This window comes from Lucilia sericata, unplaced genomic scaffold (genome assembly GCF_015586225.1).
Source record: "Lucilia sericata isolate MDLA Ls3-8-SP2 unplaced genomic scaffold, ASM1558622v1 Contig000515F_arrow, whole genome shotgun sequence".
Taxonomy (NCBI): Eukaryota; Metazoa; Arthropoda; class Insecta; order Diptera; family Calliphoridae; genus Lucilia; species Lucilia sericata.
The window spans coordinates 126851-141921 of NW_023994528.1; the positions used below are offsets into that span (position 1 = coordinate 126851).

Below are 15071 nucleotides of genomic sequence, written 5' to 3' on the forward strand. Positions count from 1 at the left end.
GTAGGCGTATTTGGATCTGGATAGGTATTCTTGATATGGGTTCTAAATATATATAACTGTATGTATTAGCTGAAAAATAATGCTTTTGTTGACTATAGGTGATGATAACCACCTCTATTTTAAAATATATAAATTAAGTATTTTTCCGATACTACACGACAGTTCACTTTACATTGGTTCCAAGCAACCTAAGGTCTGTTTAGAGGTCTAAATTTAAACCTAGTGTTCCTCCTAGTTCGTATATGGATTTTGGAGAAGATAAATCAGGAGTCCAATGGTTTTCCTTGGATACAAGTCGCCTCCCTTTGGCAGTTAAAGATTTTGAAAGACCACTTAGTGCGTTTTTTCTAATAATTCTTTGGATCATTTCATCAATTACTCTATTTTATATTTTTTAATGTAATTGATTAAACATCCCATAATTATATTTCATTGATTTACACTTGTTCTAGAAATCTAAACTAATTTTTTATGTGGAAATTGCCTCATTATTTTCCTTTAAACATTTTTAAGGATAATAACATCACAGTTTCACACAATGAGGATATGATTTTTCCAAATTGCAATTGAAAAATACTTAACACGCGTCCTTTTAACAATAAAATAATAAATTCCAAAAAGTAATTTAAAAATAATTTGAAAAACCCAACGAAATTTACTCGAATTCTAAGAATGCAAAATACTTTATTGACCTGCAAATTCTGATGAAAAATAATAAAATGCAACAACAAAGGCACCAAAATTTGTATTTTAATATTCTTGGTTTTCCCATTTTACACAATCTCTATTTTTAATTGGAAAACATAAATGTACTTTTTACCTGTTTTTTCGAATTTTTTTATGAACAAAAAACAAAAAAGTAGGCAAAAAACTTAGTTGATTCACTGTAGAAATAAAACATCATTTCATTAGTGATAGTGTTGCTAAGGGATATGTAAAAATTTAGTCTATACGGTCAAAAGATCAAGAAGCTGATATGTTTACAAAGGCCTTAGATATCAAGCGTTTTAATCAACTTCGGTCTAAACTAGGAGTCAACGATTGAGAGAGGGTATTGAAATGTAACTGTCTTCGCTGACGCCCTAGGATTTTGCTACGAACCACTAGGGGTCCGCGGACCCCCATTTGGGAACCGTTGCTCTAATAGAAGCGAGAAGGCATGCTCTTGACTGGCAATGACACACAATTGAAATTATTTATTTTACAATGCATCGGAGTGTGCTTTTGTCTGCAAAATAATGCTAAAGGGCCGTTCAGATGATCACACTTTACGTACGACAAGTCTAATGAAAAAGTAAAATGAAATTCCATCCATCCGTATGACAAAACAGATAATAAAAGTCGTGTGATTTATATTTTTCGTGTTTACACGATTGGTATAAAACAATAACAAAGTAAGATGGAAACAGCTGTTTCACTTTTTTTGTATGTGTTTACATAAAAATACATCCTGATTTAATGCGACTTGCTTGCTTTTTGAATCATTTAAGAAATGAAGGGATCCATACGACTGCCAAATTTTCCATCCGTTTTTTTTTTTTCTCAATGTGTGATGGTTTCATTACATATTGTTTTTAGACGATCCCATCCGTTCTCTTCTACACAAAATTTTGACAGATCATATTACTTGTGTGCTCGTGTGAAGGGGGCTAAATGGATCTGCTGGGTTCCATGTTACCACCGACTGCTATTGAAAATAAATTAACTTTTGTCATCTCGTAATAAAGTACTGAAGTTCCCACCGAAAATTAAAGTTTGGTAAATAATAAAAATACACTTTTTTAAAGTTTTTCATATTTATATTTCTGGTAAAGGACTGATAATTCATTTTAATATCATGTGAAAGGTCTTTGAGAGGCGCATTTAATGGCGTATTACTAATTTTTCATAAAGTTAAAAAACAAATTAAAATGTTATTTAGATTATTAAAAATGTTATTATATAGATTACACTATGCGGCAAAAAAAATACCTGGAAAAATACAGGCCGATCTCTATAAAACTTGGTGAAAGGACTTGTTTTTAATTTTTAAGAATTAATCAAACTAAAATTTTGTTTAATTTCTTTACATTTTTCTATCCCTGCATAATTTCTCACACAACTTTTGTTCTTGTTCTGTTTTGTTGTTATAAACAATATATTTGCTTTCAAAATCCCACTTTTTATCTCTCGGATTCCGTTTTTATTTAAAATCGTTGAAAATTTAAAAATTGAACATATTTGAGAACTTAGCCGGCCTAAAGTCGATTTTAATAAGCCGCCTATATTTTTTTGTATCAGCCGCCGCCGCCGTTTATATTTGTCGGCGCAGGGCTCAGCCTTACTTACAAAAGTCAAAGTGGAAAAATTTAAGGCGAAACAAAAGTTGAAAGAGACGAAAAAATAAATTCATCTTGTGCGTGTATTTAGTGAAAATAAATTTTTAATTTAGTTAATTTTATCAAATTTTAATTGTTAAACAGTGATTCCGTTCATTTAAATTAAGTTTTCTTTAAACAAATTCATATCAAAGTCAAACGTCCAACCGCAAAGAATGAAAAAATAATTGAATTCTGTTAGCATTAGCACAACAACACCAACAACAAAAAATACCTGCAAACTCGGAAAAAATATTGTAGAAGACAAGTAAACCAGAAGTATCAGTAAAGGGAAGAATACAATCACAAAAGAGAATACACAAAAATTCGTGGAAAACACAAAAACGAAACATAAAAAACGTTGTTAATTACCAATTAAATAAATGGATTTTTGTGAAAATTTCTTCGCCTCGAAAAGCTAAAACAAATAAGAATCGTGTGAAAAGATCACTAATAATCCCCTCCGATTAAATGGTGCTAATACAATAACAAATACACCTGCTAAATTAAACAGCAGGGCGTCCTTGGTAAATGAAAAATTTTCACGGTTTTTTTCGCTTTACCGAACCGAACGATAATGAAAAATGTCGGCATAAAGAAATTTTTCTGCTCGGAGTGTCTAGAATTGTTGTGGACCAGCCCGGACAATATTTAGAAAATTGCAGTACAAAGGGTTGAATTTGTATGAAAGACTAATTAAAAAAAATTAAAAAAGAACAAACTATTAGCAAAGCTTAAAATCAAGGAAACAGTAAAGTGCTTCATACACAACAAACAATTAATTATACACATACCTTTACACACAACTCCAAAATTACCCAGCTCTCCGTCAACCCCAAAAAAAGAAAAAGTCTTGCCAAAAATTAAAATACTTTTTTGGAAGTTCTTTGTCGATTGATTTTGTAAATTTACTTCCTTTTGTTTTTATTGTTATATTTAATTTAAATGAAATATATGAAACAAAAACGTGATTTTATTTTGCAATTAATTTTCTTTTAAAAAAACTAAATCTATGAGCATTAAATCAAAATGAAAATCAGCTCCCTCCCTTGTTGTGTTTCATCGTCATCAACACCACTCCTACCACCACTACTACTGTCGGCGCTTCCATCATTAACTGTCTCAGTCTCTGATCCTGTTGCAAATAAAAAAGCACTCAACATCTTTGTCGCAACATCAAAGAAAGCCATTTTTAACCCGTCCACACCCACTCAACAAAAAACCTTTCGTTGTCGTCGTCTTCTTCTTAACATTGCAAATGTCAAATTTACTTTGTTTTTGTTATTTGCTGCTCTTCTCAACATCTTAATGACAGTGGTGGTAGTGGCACCAGTTATAGTACTTTTACGTTTGTTTGTCCACAACACGTAACTTCAAAGGTAAAATTATAAATTTGTATTTAATATTGTTATATTCAAACATACAGTACTTACATACAGCCATAGTATTTTACATGTACATATTAATTTAGGTATATTTAATTTATTTAATCCGTTCACTTTTAAAATATTATTTAAGTTGGAACAAATTTAAATTATTTTATTGTAGATATACTCAACAATTTACAATGTTAAGGAATTCAGATTATTTAGATAAAAAGTAACATTTTGATTATTGTTTTTTATTGCAAGTAAATTTTTCTTTGAAGCCAAATTGAAGAGATCGATGAACTCATGTTGTATATTAAATTTTTAACTCATTTTTTGGGATATTAAATAATATAATTTGTACAAATTTGAATTAATGATACTTTGATTCATAAGGTTTCGCGAAATTTATGATTTAAATATTTTTAGATTTATAAGGAATGGCAGTCAAGGTAAAAATTTTTTTCTACTTGTGACAAACCAAAAATAGTCCTTTGAATCATGTAGCACCATATTTTAATAACATTTTTTCTACAATTTAATGAAAACTGAATTAAATGCGAGTCGTTTATGATATGCCACGATGATAATTTTGAAATACTTAATATCTATCGCTGTGACACCTTTCCTGTGTTTATTTATAAGATCAAAAGAATAAGCGCATTTAACTTTACGAGCTTATTATATAATGGAAATCTTTGGTAGTCTTTGAAAAAGTTGTTCGACTTATTTATCTGCTACACTTTTTTCTTTCAATGTACAAGTCCTCTTTATACTGTTTAATGGCTTCTGAAATAGTGTAACGATAAACCTTAAGATTTGTTTGCTATTTTTATGAGTACATTTTTGATATTTTTGAAAAGTTTTAATTATTTTTTCACGTACTTCTTTCTCAGAGTCCATTTGGCCGATACAACATTTGAAACTGAATGATCTGGAAAAGGTAATATGTATCTGACATACGTTTTAAAGCGTAAACGTATTCATAACAAGTAAGACGTCTTATTCGCCCATCTTATAATTTTGAATTTTTTTATTGGACATTAGGAACCACAACTGGTACAAATCGTGTTGTTCTAGATTTAAGCACAAGACAATAGTACGATTCATATTATGATAACATTTCTTCTACAATTTGATGAAAACTGAATTAAATGCGAGTCGTTTATGATAAGCCACGATGAAAATTTTGAAATATGTACTTAATCTATATAAAATTCTTGTTTACAAAATGCTTAGCATTTTCATATAAAATTATGTTCATTTTATTAGGACATTTGCAATTCATTATCTTCTAAACCCATTAAGATTTTTAATAATTTTTTGCAATCTTGTAAACACTAAGTTCACAATTCGAAAATGTTGAAAAACTTACCTTAACGTAATTACATAAAGATATCCTTTTAGAGTTGATTAAAACAAATGAAGTTTTTGAGGAGATTTGTAGGCCTAGCTAAGTGATATCGTTTTCTTAAACTTTGGATTAATAATATTGACAAATGTATTTTTAAAATTTTTTCAAACTATGTTTAAAAAACCGTGATAACTTTAATGATTTGTTAACAAGACAGAATATTTTGTAAAAGTACTTCTAACGATATTCATATTCATCATACAAATGCATGTAAGGAGTGAGCCAAATAAAGCTTAATAAAACTTTAACCATTTAATATGCAAATTTATTCAAATATTGTACAAATGCATTATATTTAAATATTGACATATCACTTGATATTTATGTATTAATAAAATTTTTCGGAAATCCTCTCTTTAAAGATTTTATGCTTGATTTCCCTTTGGCCCAGGTGTTTAACTGACGCTGTGACACCTTTCCTGTGTTTATTTATAAGATCAAAAGAACAAGCGCATTTAACTTTACGAGCTTATTATATAAAGAAAGTCGTTGGTAATCCTCGAAACAGTTGTTCGACTTATTTTTCCTTATTAATATCTGCTGCATTTCAATGTAGAAGTCCTCTTTATACTGTTTAATGGCTTCTGAAAAAGTGTGACTATATACCTTAAGATTTTTTGCTATTTTTATGAAAGTACATTTTTGATATTTTTGAAAAGTTTTCATTATTTTTTCACTTACTTCTTTCTCAGAGTCCGTTTGACTGATATAACATTTGAAACTGAATGATCTGGAAAAGGTAATATGTACATGACATACGTTTTAAAGCTAACGTAATCATAACAAGTAAGACGTCTGTCTATATTCGCCCATCTTATAATTTTTAATTTTTTTATTGGACATTAGGAACCACAACTGGTACAAATCGTGTTGTTCTACATATGTACATACATTTAAGCACAAGACAATAGTACGATTCAAAAAACTTAGCACAACATAAATTAACATTATTGTACTTGAACGAACATATACATATATATTGGATATTATTTTTTGGACTTGAACAAAACCAAATAGGAGTGAAACTATAGATTGTATATAGATAAACTATATACTCAGTTTTAAAATTTCTGAACCCTTTTCCTTTCTAAAGGACTTTAAACTTTCAAGGCTATAAACATTTGTTTATATTTATTAAAATATTTACAGTATTGTTCGAAACCTAAGCAACTTTTTTGGCATTGTATACAAAGTGCTATATTTTCTATTTTAATTGATTTATTAAAAATTATATAATTGATAATAATAATATTATATGTCTACATTATAATAACAACAACAAAAGTTTAATTACATTTCGCTATGAGTTACAAGAAAATAATAACTGAATTTACTCCATAAATAGCTGTTCGAAATATAAGCAACTTTTTGATCTTCTTATGAAAATCTTTGGTATGAAATAAGCGGAATACTTTTTGTTTATCACACTTGTTTTTCTTTATAACTTAAGCGTCAAATATATGATGATAACAGTCCAAACAAACAACATCTACCTGATTCTAATATTTGGCACACTTCTATTCCAAAGTGTTAGCTAATATTTGCCATCATTGCTTTTGGAAAATTCTTTACTTCAAAAATGGACTTTTTGCCTTAAAAACTGGTAATTCCGCAAATTTATTGTAAAAATATGTAATACCAAGAAAACAAATATTTGTATAGCAAAATATGCTATAAAAATGTTAGAAATATGCAAATATAAGCAATTTATGCATTTATAATAAAATATTCAACAACAAATCGATGCCATTTTGATTCCAAAAGAAAACTAGTTAAAAGTTATTTTAAGTAACTGACTACAGACCAGACCTGGGCGAATTCCATTAATTTTGCATTAACATTAAATTAAAAAAAAATAATTTTATGTAAAAAATATTGCATTAACATTAAATTTGTAAAATTTAATGCATTAAATTTGCATTAACATTAATTATTTTTGAATTTAATGCATTAATTTTACATTAATATTAAATATTTTTGAAATTAATGCATTTATTTTGCACTTACATTAAATATTTCTGAATTTAGTGCATTAATTTTACATTAGCATTAAATAAGTTATAAAGTTAATGCATTAATTTTATGCATAATCAAAAATATTTAATGTTAATGTAAAATTAATGCATTAAATTCAAAAATATTTATTGTTAATGCAAATTTAATGCATTAAATGTACCCATGTTAATGTTAATAGGATAAACTTGCAATACTTGCCCTGGTCATAATAATGGAGGGTAGCCTGACTTAGCCGGATCTAAGATTTATAAAGTACATGCGTAGAATTGAGAGGAAAAGTGACGCGCAAAATTGTATTTTTTTACATTTTTGAGCTAATTTTGAAGTCCTCCAAAGACCAATGAAAGACATGCCAAGTATATTTTACTTACAGTGGGACTTGCCTTAAAATATTTAATATTAATTGTTGGTATATGGAAGGAGATTTAACTGGAAAAAATTGTTTTTTACATTTTAGCCAATTTCGAAAACTCTCAATGACTTAGGAATATGGAAACTGACACGCATGTTGTACGGACCAAGAAGATTAACACTGAACTTCATTTTTGATATCCGCTGTTAGGGCGAGGACGAGGCAACGATGGCACCCAGTTACACACATAACGCTTTTGATAAATTATTAAAAACTAATTTTGCATCCATCTCTGGTCCATAGTGCAGTGTTCGTCTATCGGATTATTTCGATAGAGTCACAGGTAATAATTATGAATATAATTTGAAAAAATATTGGGGACATAACCTATAAAGTCAGGGAACTACTTCCACTAAATCAGATTATGGCTTCTAATAGCTCCAATGTAGTCAACCGTCTTATTTTGTTTTCAATATTAACCCATGTATACCACAATGTCTTTACTCTTTTGAAAATTCAAAAATGGCTACAAAATGTTTAAAGGTGAAGTTTGATCTTAATTAAATTTGGTGGGAATATTAGTCTAAATATGTAGATTGTGACCACTAATTTTTTCAAGTTTTTTTCATATTTATGACCTGTGACACTATCTGAAATTATGTATAGACACACATTGGACCGTAGAGTTATTCTGAAATAAAACATATAAAAGCGTAAAAGCATATATTAACAGCTTATAAATAACGCAAAAATTATGACAAAATTGTTATCGATGCGATCACATAGTAAATTAAGACTTAAAAAGGTTAGTGTAATGGAAATATAATGCACTATAGCTTGAAAATATGCTAAAATATATCAAATTTAATTGTCAACAGAAATGGGATTAATGGTGACTTTTACCTCCTTAATTGAGACCCCAATACGAAGCTCTCTGCCAACTTTCATAAAGCTAACTAAATTTGCCAAGTTTTCAAATTTTTTCGACTAATTTTGCTGGGCTATTAAAGAAAAAATATTAACCTAAAAATGTTTGTACTATTTCGTTAATTAATTATTAAATTTATTTGTATTGTATTCTCATTTATTATCCTTTGATTTAGTAAATACATTTTTTTGGTTATTTTTCTGCCAAGCAGATGTAATTTTTCTTGACTGACAGGGACAGGTTTAACAGCTAGTCTAGTAATAAATTTCCTTAATTTTCGTTTCTTTAAAATTGAAATAACTCCTATTTAGGTGGGCGTTGGCGTTTCTTTAAGCTATATAAAATATCATAAAATAAAAAAATTATTATATGTATGTACATATATCTGAGGCGCAAGTTGAAAGGACTAAAACAGGACAATGTATATAAAATTTACATTAAGTTAAAACTTATTCCAATATGTATTTATATAAGTTATGAATTATGGATTCCCATGTGATATGTTATTTAGTTAAGCACAAATATATTAAAATTTTTGAACGAAAACATAATCGAAGATTTGGAAACGCTTTTTTATTGTTAGCTTCTGAAAAAGCTAACAACTTTTTATAATTTTGTCCACATAGATTTTGATTTAGGACCAAAGTGCGAAGCTGGGGAATAGGAATAATGGTATACGCACAATTGGAACGAACAACGAATTTCGTATAGCACGACGAACTAGTCGACAAAAATTTGTTGCGTAAATTCGTCGAATGGAACACAATCAAATTATTCGTACTGCGAATTCGTTTCAAAATTTGTTTGTTCGAAATTGGAAAAAGTAAGAAAAAGGAACAAAAAGTATATTTTTGTGAATCTCCACGATTTTGAGATAATTTTAACGGCTTTAAAATTTATTCGAACATTATTTCGAAATTAGAAAATGTAAGAAATTGGCCTCGAAAAGAATTAAAATTATATTTTTGTGAATATCCCCAATTTTGAGATTATTTTAACAGCTTCAAAATTTTTTCGAACATTACTTCGAATTTTCGAACTTAATTTTAAATTTTCCAACATAGCATTGTAGTGTCATCAAGTGTACTCCAGACTGCCAAATTTCAGATAATTCGGGACACGAGAACTGGTTTTAATGTCTTTAAAATTCTTTCGAACATAAGTTCGAATTTTCGAAAATTTTATTTTTAGTTTTTATGACCCAGAGATTATTTTAAGAGCATAAAAAATTTTTCGAACATAACTTCCAATTTTCGAATATAATTTCGAATATTCGAACATAATATTGTATTGTCATTAGCTGTACTCAAAACCGCCAAATTTCAGCAAATTTTCCCCAATTAATTCGTCGTTCGTCTGCGTAAGAAATAGAAATAAACCTATCGCATAGTTCGTTACGTACGACGAATTTCGTCATACGCAATGATTTTGTACATTTTCATATACCCAAGTGTGTTCTATTTCTGACGACGAATATTCGTTGCGAAAAATTCGTCGTTCGTCCCAATTGTGCGTATACTATAAATCAACTTCGACTATAATTGTTAATCAGTTATTGACGTGATGGATTCGACATTACCAACTTTATACTGAAATTGACTTTTGACATCGAGGGTCATCTTTGACAGCATGTCACCTCCTCTGCTCATTCCACGCACAGATTGCAAAATAGAAACAAAGTACTCAAAGAGCTATCCGTCAGCATTTGAGGTATGGACAATTGAACCCTGTTGGCTCAATAGAAGAGAAATATTCAAAGCTTCTTAAATGCTGCCCTACGGTCTAAGCACCACCTACAAGAGAAAATGAAGGTCCTCCCAGTCAAGAAACAATGCCATGCTGACTGAACAGTTCCTATTGGGATGTCACCGGGCATGTCAGGAAGGATCTCAATGCATATCGTAATTCGTATACAACAGCTTTGAAGGACATTCATCAGTACCGCGTTTTCACTTTACCGCATAAATATCGCTCTTGGAGTTCGCTTACCACCTATAACAGAAATAGGTAAAATCTGTCGCGGAAAACAAGACTTGTTCTGACACAACTGAGATCGGGATGGACCATGGATTTATAGAAACAAACAACAAAACAATACGAATTCCAATAATGAAAATATATAAAATTTATTAAAAGTAAAAAATAATATTTCTTCACTTACAAAGGATTTGAAAATACTTCGTATATCCGAACCGGAATTGGTAAAAAATCAGGAGTAGTACTTTGTTGAGAACTTTTTTGCATGTACAAAAATTTTCTTAAAATAATTTTTGCAAAAAAAAATGTTGAAACCGCGTAAAATAAATTCGAAGAAAATAAGGTTTGAGTATATACATTTTATCAATATTGCACTATGGGTATGAGATTTATTAAGCTACAAATAAAAAAATTGAGAATGCACACAGAATTGTGAAAAGGATAATTAAATACGTATATAGTTTGAGTACATTATCATATTTCATCACAAGTTAAATATCTATATAGTTTTTCTAATATATTTTTCAAGTATCAACCAAATAATTAATAATAATTTTGTTTTTTTTATTTGCAGATTTGAAAAATTCGTGTTAATGATAAAATGTAATTAAAAACTGCACCAGTGTTTGAACAATTAAACTTTTTAAACATAATATATAAACATTAATTAAAATAAAATAAGAAAAAAAAATAACTTAAAATTAAGCAATTTCAAAAATAGTAGAGTGAATTAAATCAATTTAAAATAAAATAAATTATTAAGCTACGATAAATCTCTTTAAAAAGTGATAACGAAATTAAATTATTCACACCTCAAGAATTGTTACCCATTTGTTTTTCCAGTTGTGTTTGTTTGGCATTTCCTATTTTATGTTCTTATGGTAAGTGAAGAAAATCTGATATTCTTTCAATTTAATATAAATCTGTATGCATTTCTTTCAAATTCAATAATACAATTCTTGTTTGTTGTTTAATCAAGTGAACAAAATATTCATATTGGTTGTCAAATAAATTGCGGCAAACGCAAATAAAAATTCCATTGATGCTTTTATACATTTGTATGTTAAGTTGCTAATGTGGAACTACATATTTACATATGGGAGATTTCATGTCAAGTGACCCAACTTTTGAAACATTCAAAATATGTAGTGCATATGCTAAATGTTGAAAAACGTTTGCCATGAGTTACAAAACATTAATTTACATAGATATCACTATGCGACAAAAATAAATACCTGGGAAGTGATACTATTTTTTTGAAAGGTGGATCCGAATAGAACAAGAATCTGTTTTTGAAATATCCCAAACACCTCCAAAATCTTGAGATACGGGTAAAAACCCGGTTTTCATATCATTAAGCAATTAAAAGCCAGTAACTTAGTTGAATCTCAACCGATTTTAAGTTTCTGAACGGATTTAGATAGCAGAAGCTGAGGCCTTTATAATGACATATATGGTGTTTAAGCAACCTAGAAAAATATGTGTGCATTTCATCGGCAAACATGATTTTGATTTTAGTTCTGCACCGTTGTCCAAGTTTGGATATGTTTTTTGAATGTATTTTATATAGGAACCGTACTATTTATTAACCGCTTAGAAACCCATGTTTATTCATGAGTAAAACGCAATATTCTTTTTAAAAATCAGTTAGCAATTAACGACGTTATTGATATTTTTCTTAATACAAATTTTTTTCAAAACTGATTTTCCGAAAGATGCTTTATATGGGTGATAGGGCCAAATATGGACTGATCCTCATACAATTTGGTGGAAGAATTTAGATTTATATAAATGCTGCATTTCATCGTGATATTGATGTAATTAAGAGAATTATGGAATTAAAGTCGCTTGCTTAAGGAGGATTTGCATGTGGGCTAGGGTCAAATAAGTCCAAACAATGCAAAAATCGGTATAAATGAGTTTGCTGTAATCTTTAGTGATACAGCTGATTAGATACGGCCTTATTAATATCACGATGAAATTCAGCATAAATAACTATATATAAACATAAATTCACAATTCCACCAAATTTTTCGATGATCGGCCCATATTTATATGGGGGATATAAAGCATCCTTCAGAAAATCAGTTTTGAACAATTGCTAACGGGTTTTTAGAAACAAAGTTCCGTTTTTCTCATGAATAGACATGGGTTTCTAATCAAATACTAAATATTGCGGTTCCTATATAAAATAATTTCAAAAAACATCTCCAAACTTGAACAACGGTGCAAAACTAAAATAAAAAATATGTTTGCTGATGAAATTCAGACATATCTCTCCATGCTACTTAAACGTTATATATGTCATTAATAATTCCTCAGTTTCTGATTTCTAAATCCGTGAAGAAACTTAAAATATCTTGTAACACAAGAAACCCCGCGTTTTCGGCGAAAGAGAAATTTTGATGAAATTTCTTTTGCAGTTTACATAATCCTGCTTATCTACAGTTAACTGCCTTTTTCATTTCTATATTTAAATGATTTATTAATCCAAACAACCGTGAAAATGAAAACCTGTTGGTTAATTTAAATTTTGTAAAGAATTTATATATTTACATGAATGAACTTGTTTATACTTTTTTAATGCAAAAAGTACTTTTTTCGAACGGCTTATTGATTTTTGTATAAGCATCAATGTCAGCTACCGGTTGATGTTTAATGTTACTGTTAATTTAAATTAACAGTTAATGTTAATTTAAATTAGCGGCTTGGGTGTACTTCATCGATTTTTGTTGTGAAAGAAACCTCGCATATTCAGTCCACGAAAGGACTTGATTAAATTTGTTTAATGCAAACCAATTATTTCTAAGGAGTGTTAATAAAAACGAAACCGCTAAACTTACAGTTTTAATTTATTATTTGATTACAATTATTATAACAATTTACAAAAAAAAAAAAATAAAATATATTTTATAGTTTTAATCACTAGTGATGAAATTTTGTTTCATCACTTTCTGTCAGGAACTTTTTGAGCCTTGTATGTTTTTAAACCTGCATTAGCTTTAACTTTTCGTACCAAATAGTCCGAGCACTGAGCTAACCGGGCTACTTTCCTACCGGATGTGTTGGGATCTCTTTTGAAAATGCTTTCTATTTTTTGGTTTTAGAAACATCATGTGGACTATTCCTTCTACCTGACCCAGGTTTTCTATCAACGGACAAGTTCTTCTGGTACTGTTTAATAACATTGGAAACAGTTTGACGACAGACCTTTGAATGCTTGGTCGACTTTTTGTCACTCATTTTAATCAGATTAACAACAAAATAATATAATTGACATAAAAAATAATAACTGACAGGTTTTACAAAGGTAACTTGATCAAAAAAAAATAATAATAATACTTGGGTTAAGTTTTAATGAAAAACGTGCGTTAAGAATTTTTCGATCCCACTCCTTAAATATAAATCAGTTCATTATCAGTTAAACTTGCTGGGTCTACAAATGCGACACGTGTAGGTTTTGTAGGTCCCCTTTATTAAGACTCCTTGCTAATTTTGATACTTCTAGTGAAGATTTCCTTGGTGATATATACATCAAAGGATGTGTATTTACAAGGCTTATTAATTATATATTTGAGTTTTCGATATTTTCTTGCAAAAAAAAATTTAAAAAAGTTGTAAATTCATAATTTTTTTTCAAAGTTTTTGAACTTGAAACGCTTATTTATAACTGTCAGATGGAGCTACCTATGGTCTTAATAATTTGTAGTCTTATACTTTCGAATATTGTAAGTACAATACTATTAAAAGCTTATTAAAAAACATTATTAAAACAATTTTTTGAGATTTAAGTGCGGTCCCATAAGGATTAAGCAAAATACTGAATTGCTCGAAATTGTGACGTGAAATCAAAAGCAGGAGTAAATTCAGTGAGGCAATATCTTATTTCTACAATATAGATTTTTAAAGGAGGATTTCATTGTAGACCGGTGTAACCATCCAACAAGTGAACACAATCTACATTAGTAGAATTGACTTTCTCATTTGTAAGCCGCCCTTATAATATCCAAAAGTTGTAAGAAACTAGTTAGTTTCAATCAGTCTTTTGAGAAATTTTAACTTTAAGTGTATATTTCTACAACATGGAACTACTCTTGACCGCGAAATTTTTGGTCTTATTTTTTAAAGTCTTGTGAATAAGAATTCGTCATCACTTAATTTTTAAGATATTAAACGAAATAGATATCACCCTGTAACAATTTTGAAAAAAAGCTTTCACATATAAAAAGTTGATATGCATGTGAAACTAGAGTCCATTTATAGTACTTCAGCATACTCCGTTTTTTGTAATCAGATCTTATGTCCTTATAAAAGGACTTCCAAATTTAAATTACTTAGAATTTCAAACGATTATTTTAAATATTTGTATGTGTTTGTATGATGCTAATATATATATATATATATATATATATATATATAGATATATATATATATATATATCATCTCTATCTATCTCTATCTCTCTATACTATCTCTCTCTCTCTCTCTCTCTCTCTCTCTCTACTCTCTCTCTCTCTTCCTCTCTCTCTCTCTCTGTCTCTCTTTTTTTCGCTCCATCTTTAGTTGACACCTTTCAGTTCCCTATAAACCTCCCGTACTTTGGACGACCTTTTGAGCCATAGATGATCGTTAAAGTCATTTTCTGGAGTGAATATGATAT

At 29.1% G+C, this 15071-nt stretch overlaps 1 protein-coding gene across 2 annotated transcripts in view; it reads left to right on the forward strand.

Moving 5' to 3' along the window:
- The first annotated feature begins 2326 nt into the window (after positions 1-2326).
- LOC119605739 (axin) overlaps positions 2327-15071 on the forward strand; it is a 55309-nt gene continuing 42564 nt past the window's right edge. The window contains exons 1-3 of one of the 2 annotated variants that reach the window (XM_037959018.1): positions 3271-3736; positions 4621-4667; positions 10986-11292. The gene's annotated coding sequence lies outside the window, so the exon portion shown is untranslated. Of the gene's footprint in view, positions 3737-4620; positions 4668-10985; positions 11293-15071 lie in introns of both variants that reach the window. The other variant, XM_037959019.1, reaches the window with a different exon arrangement.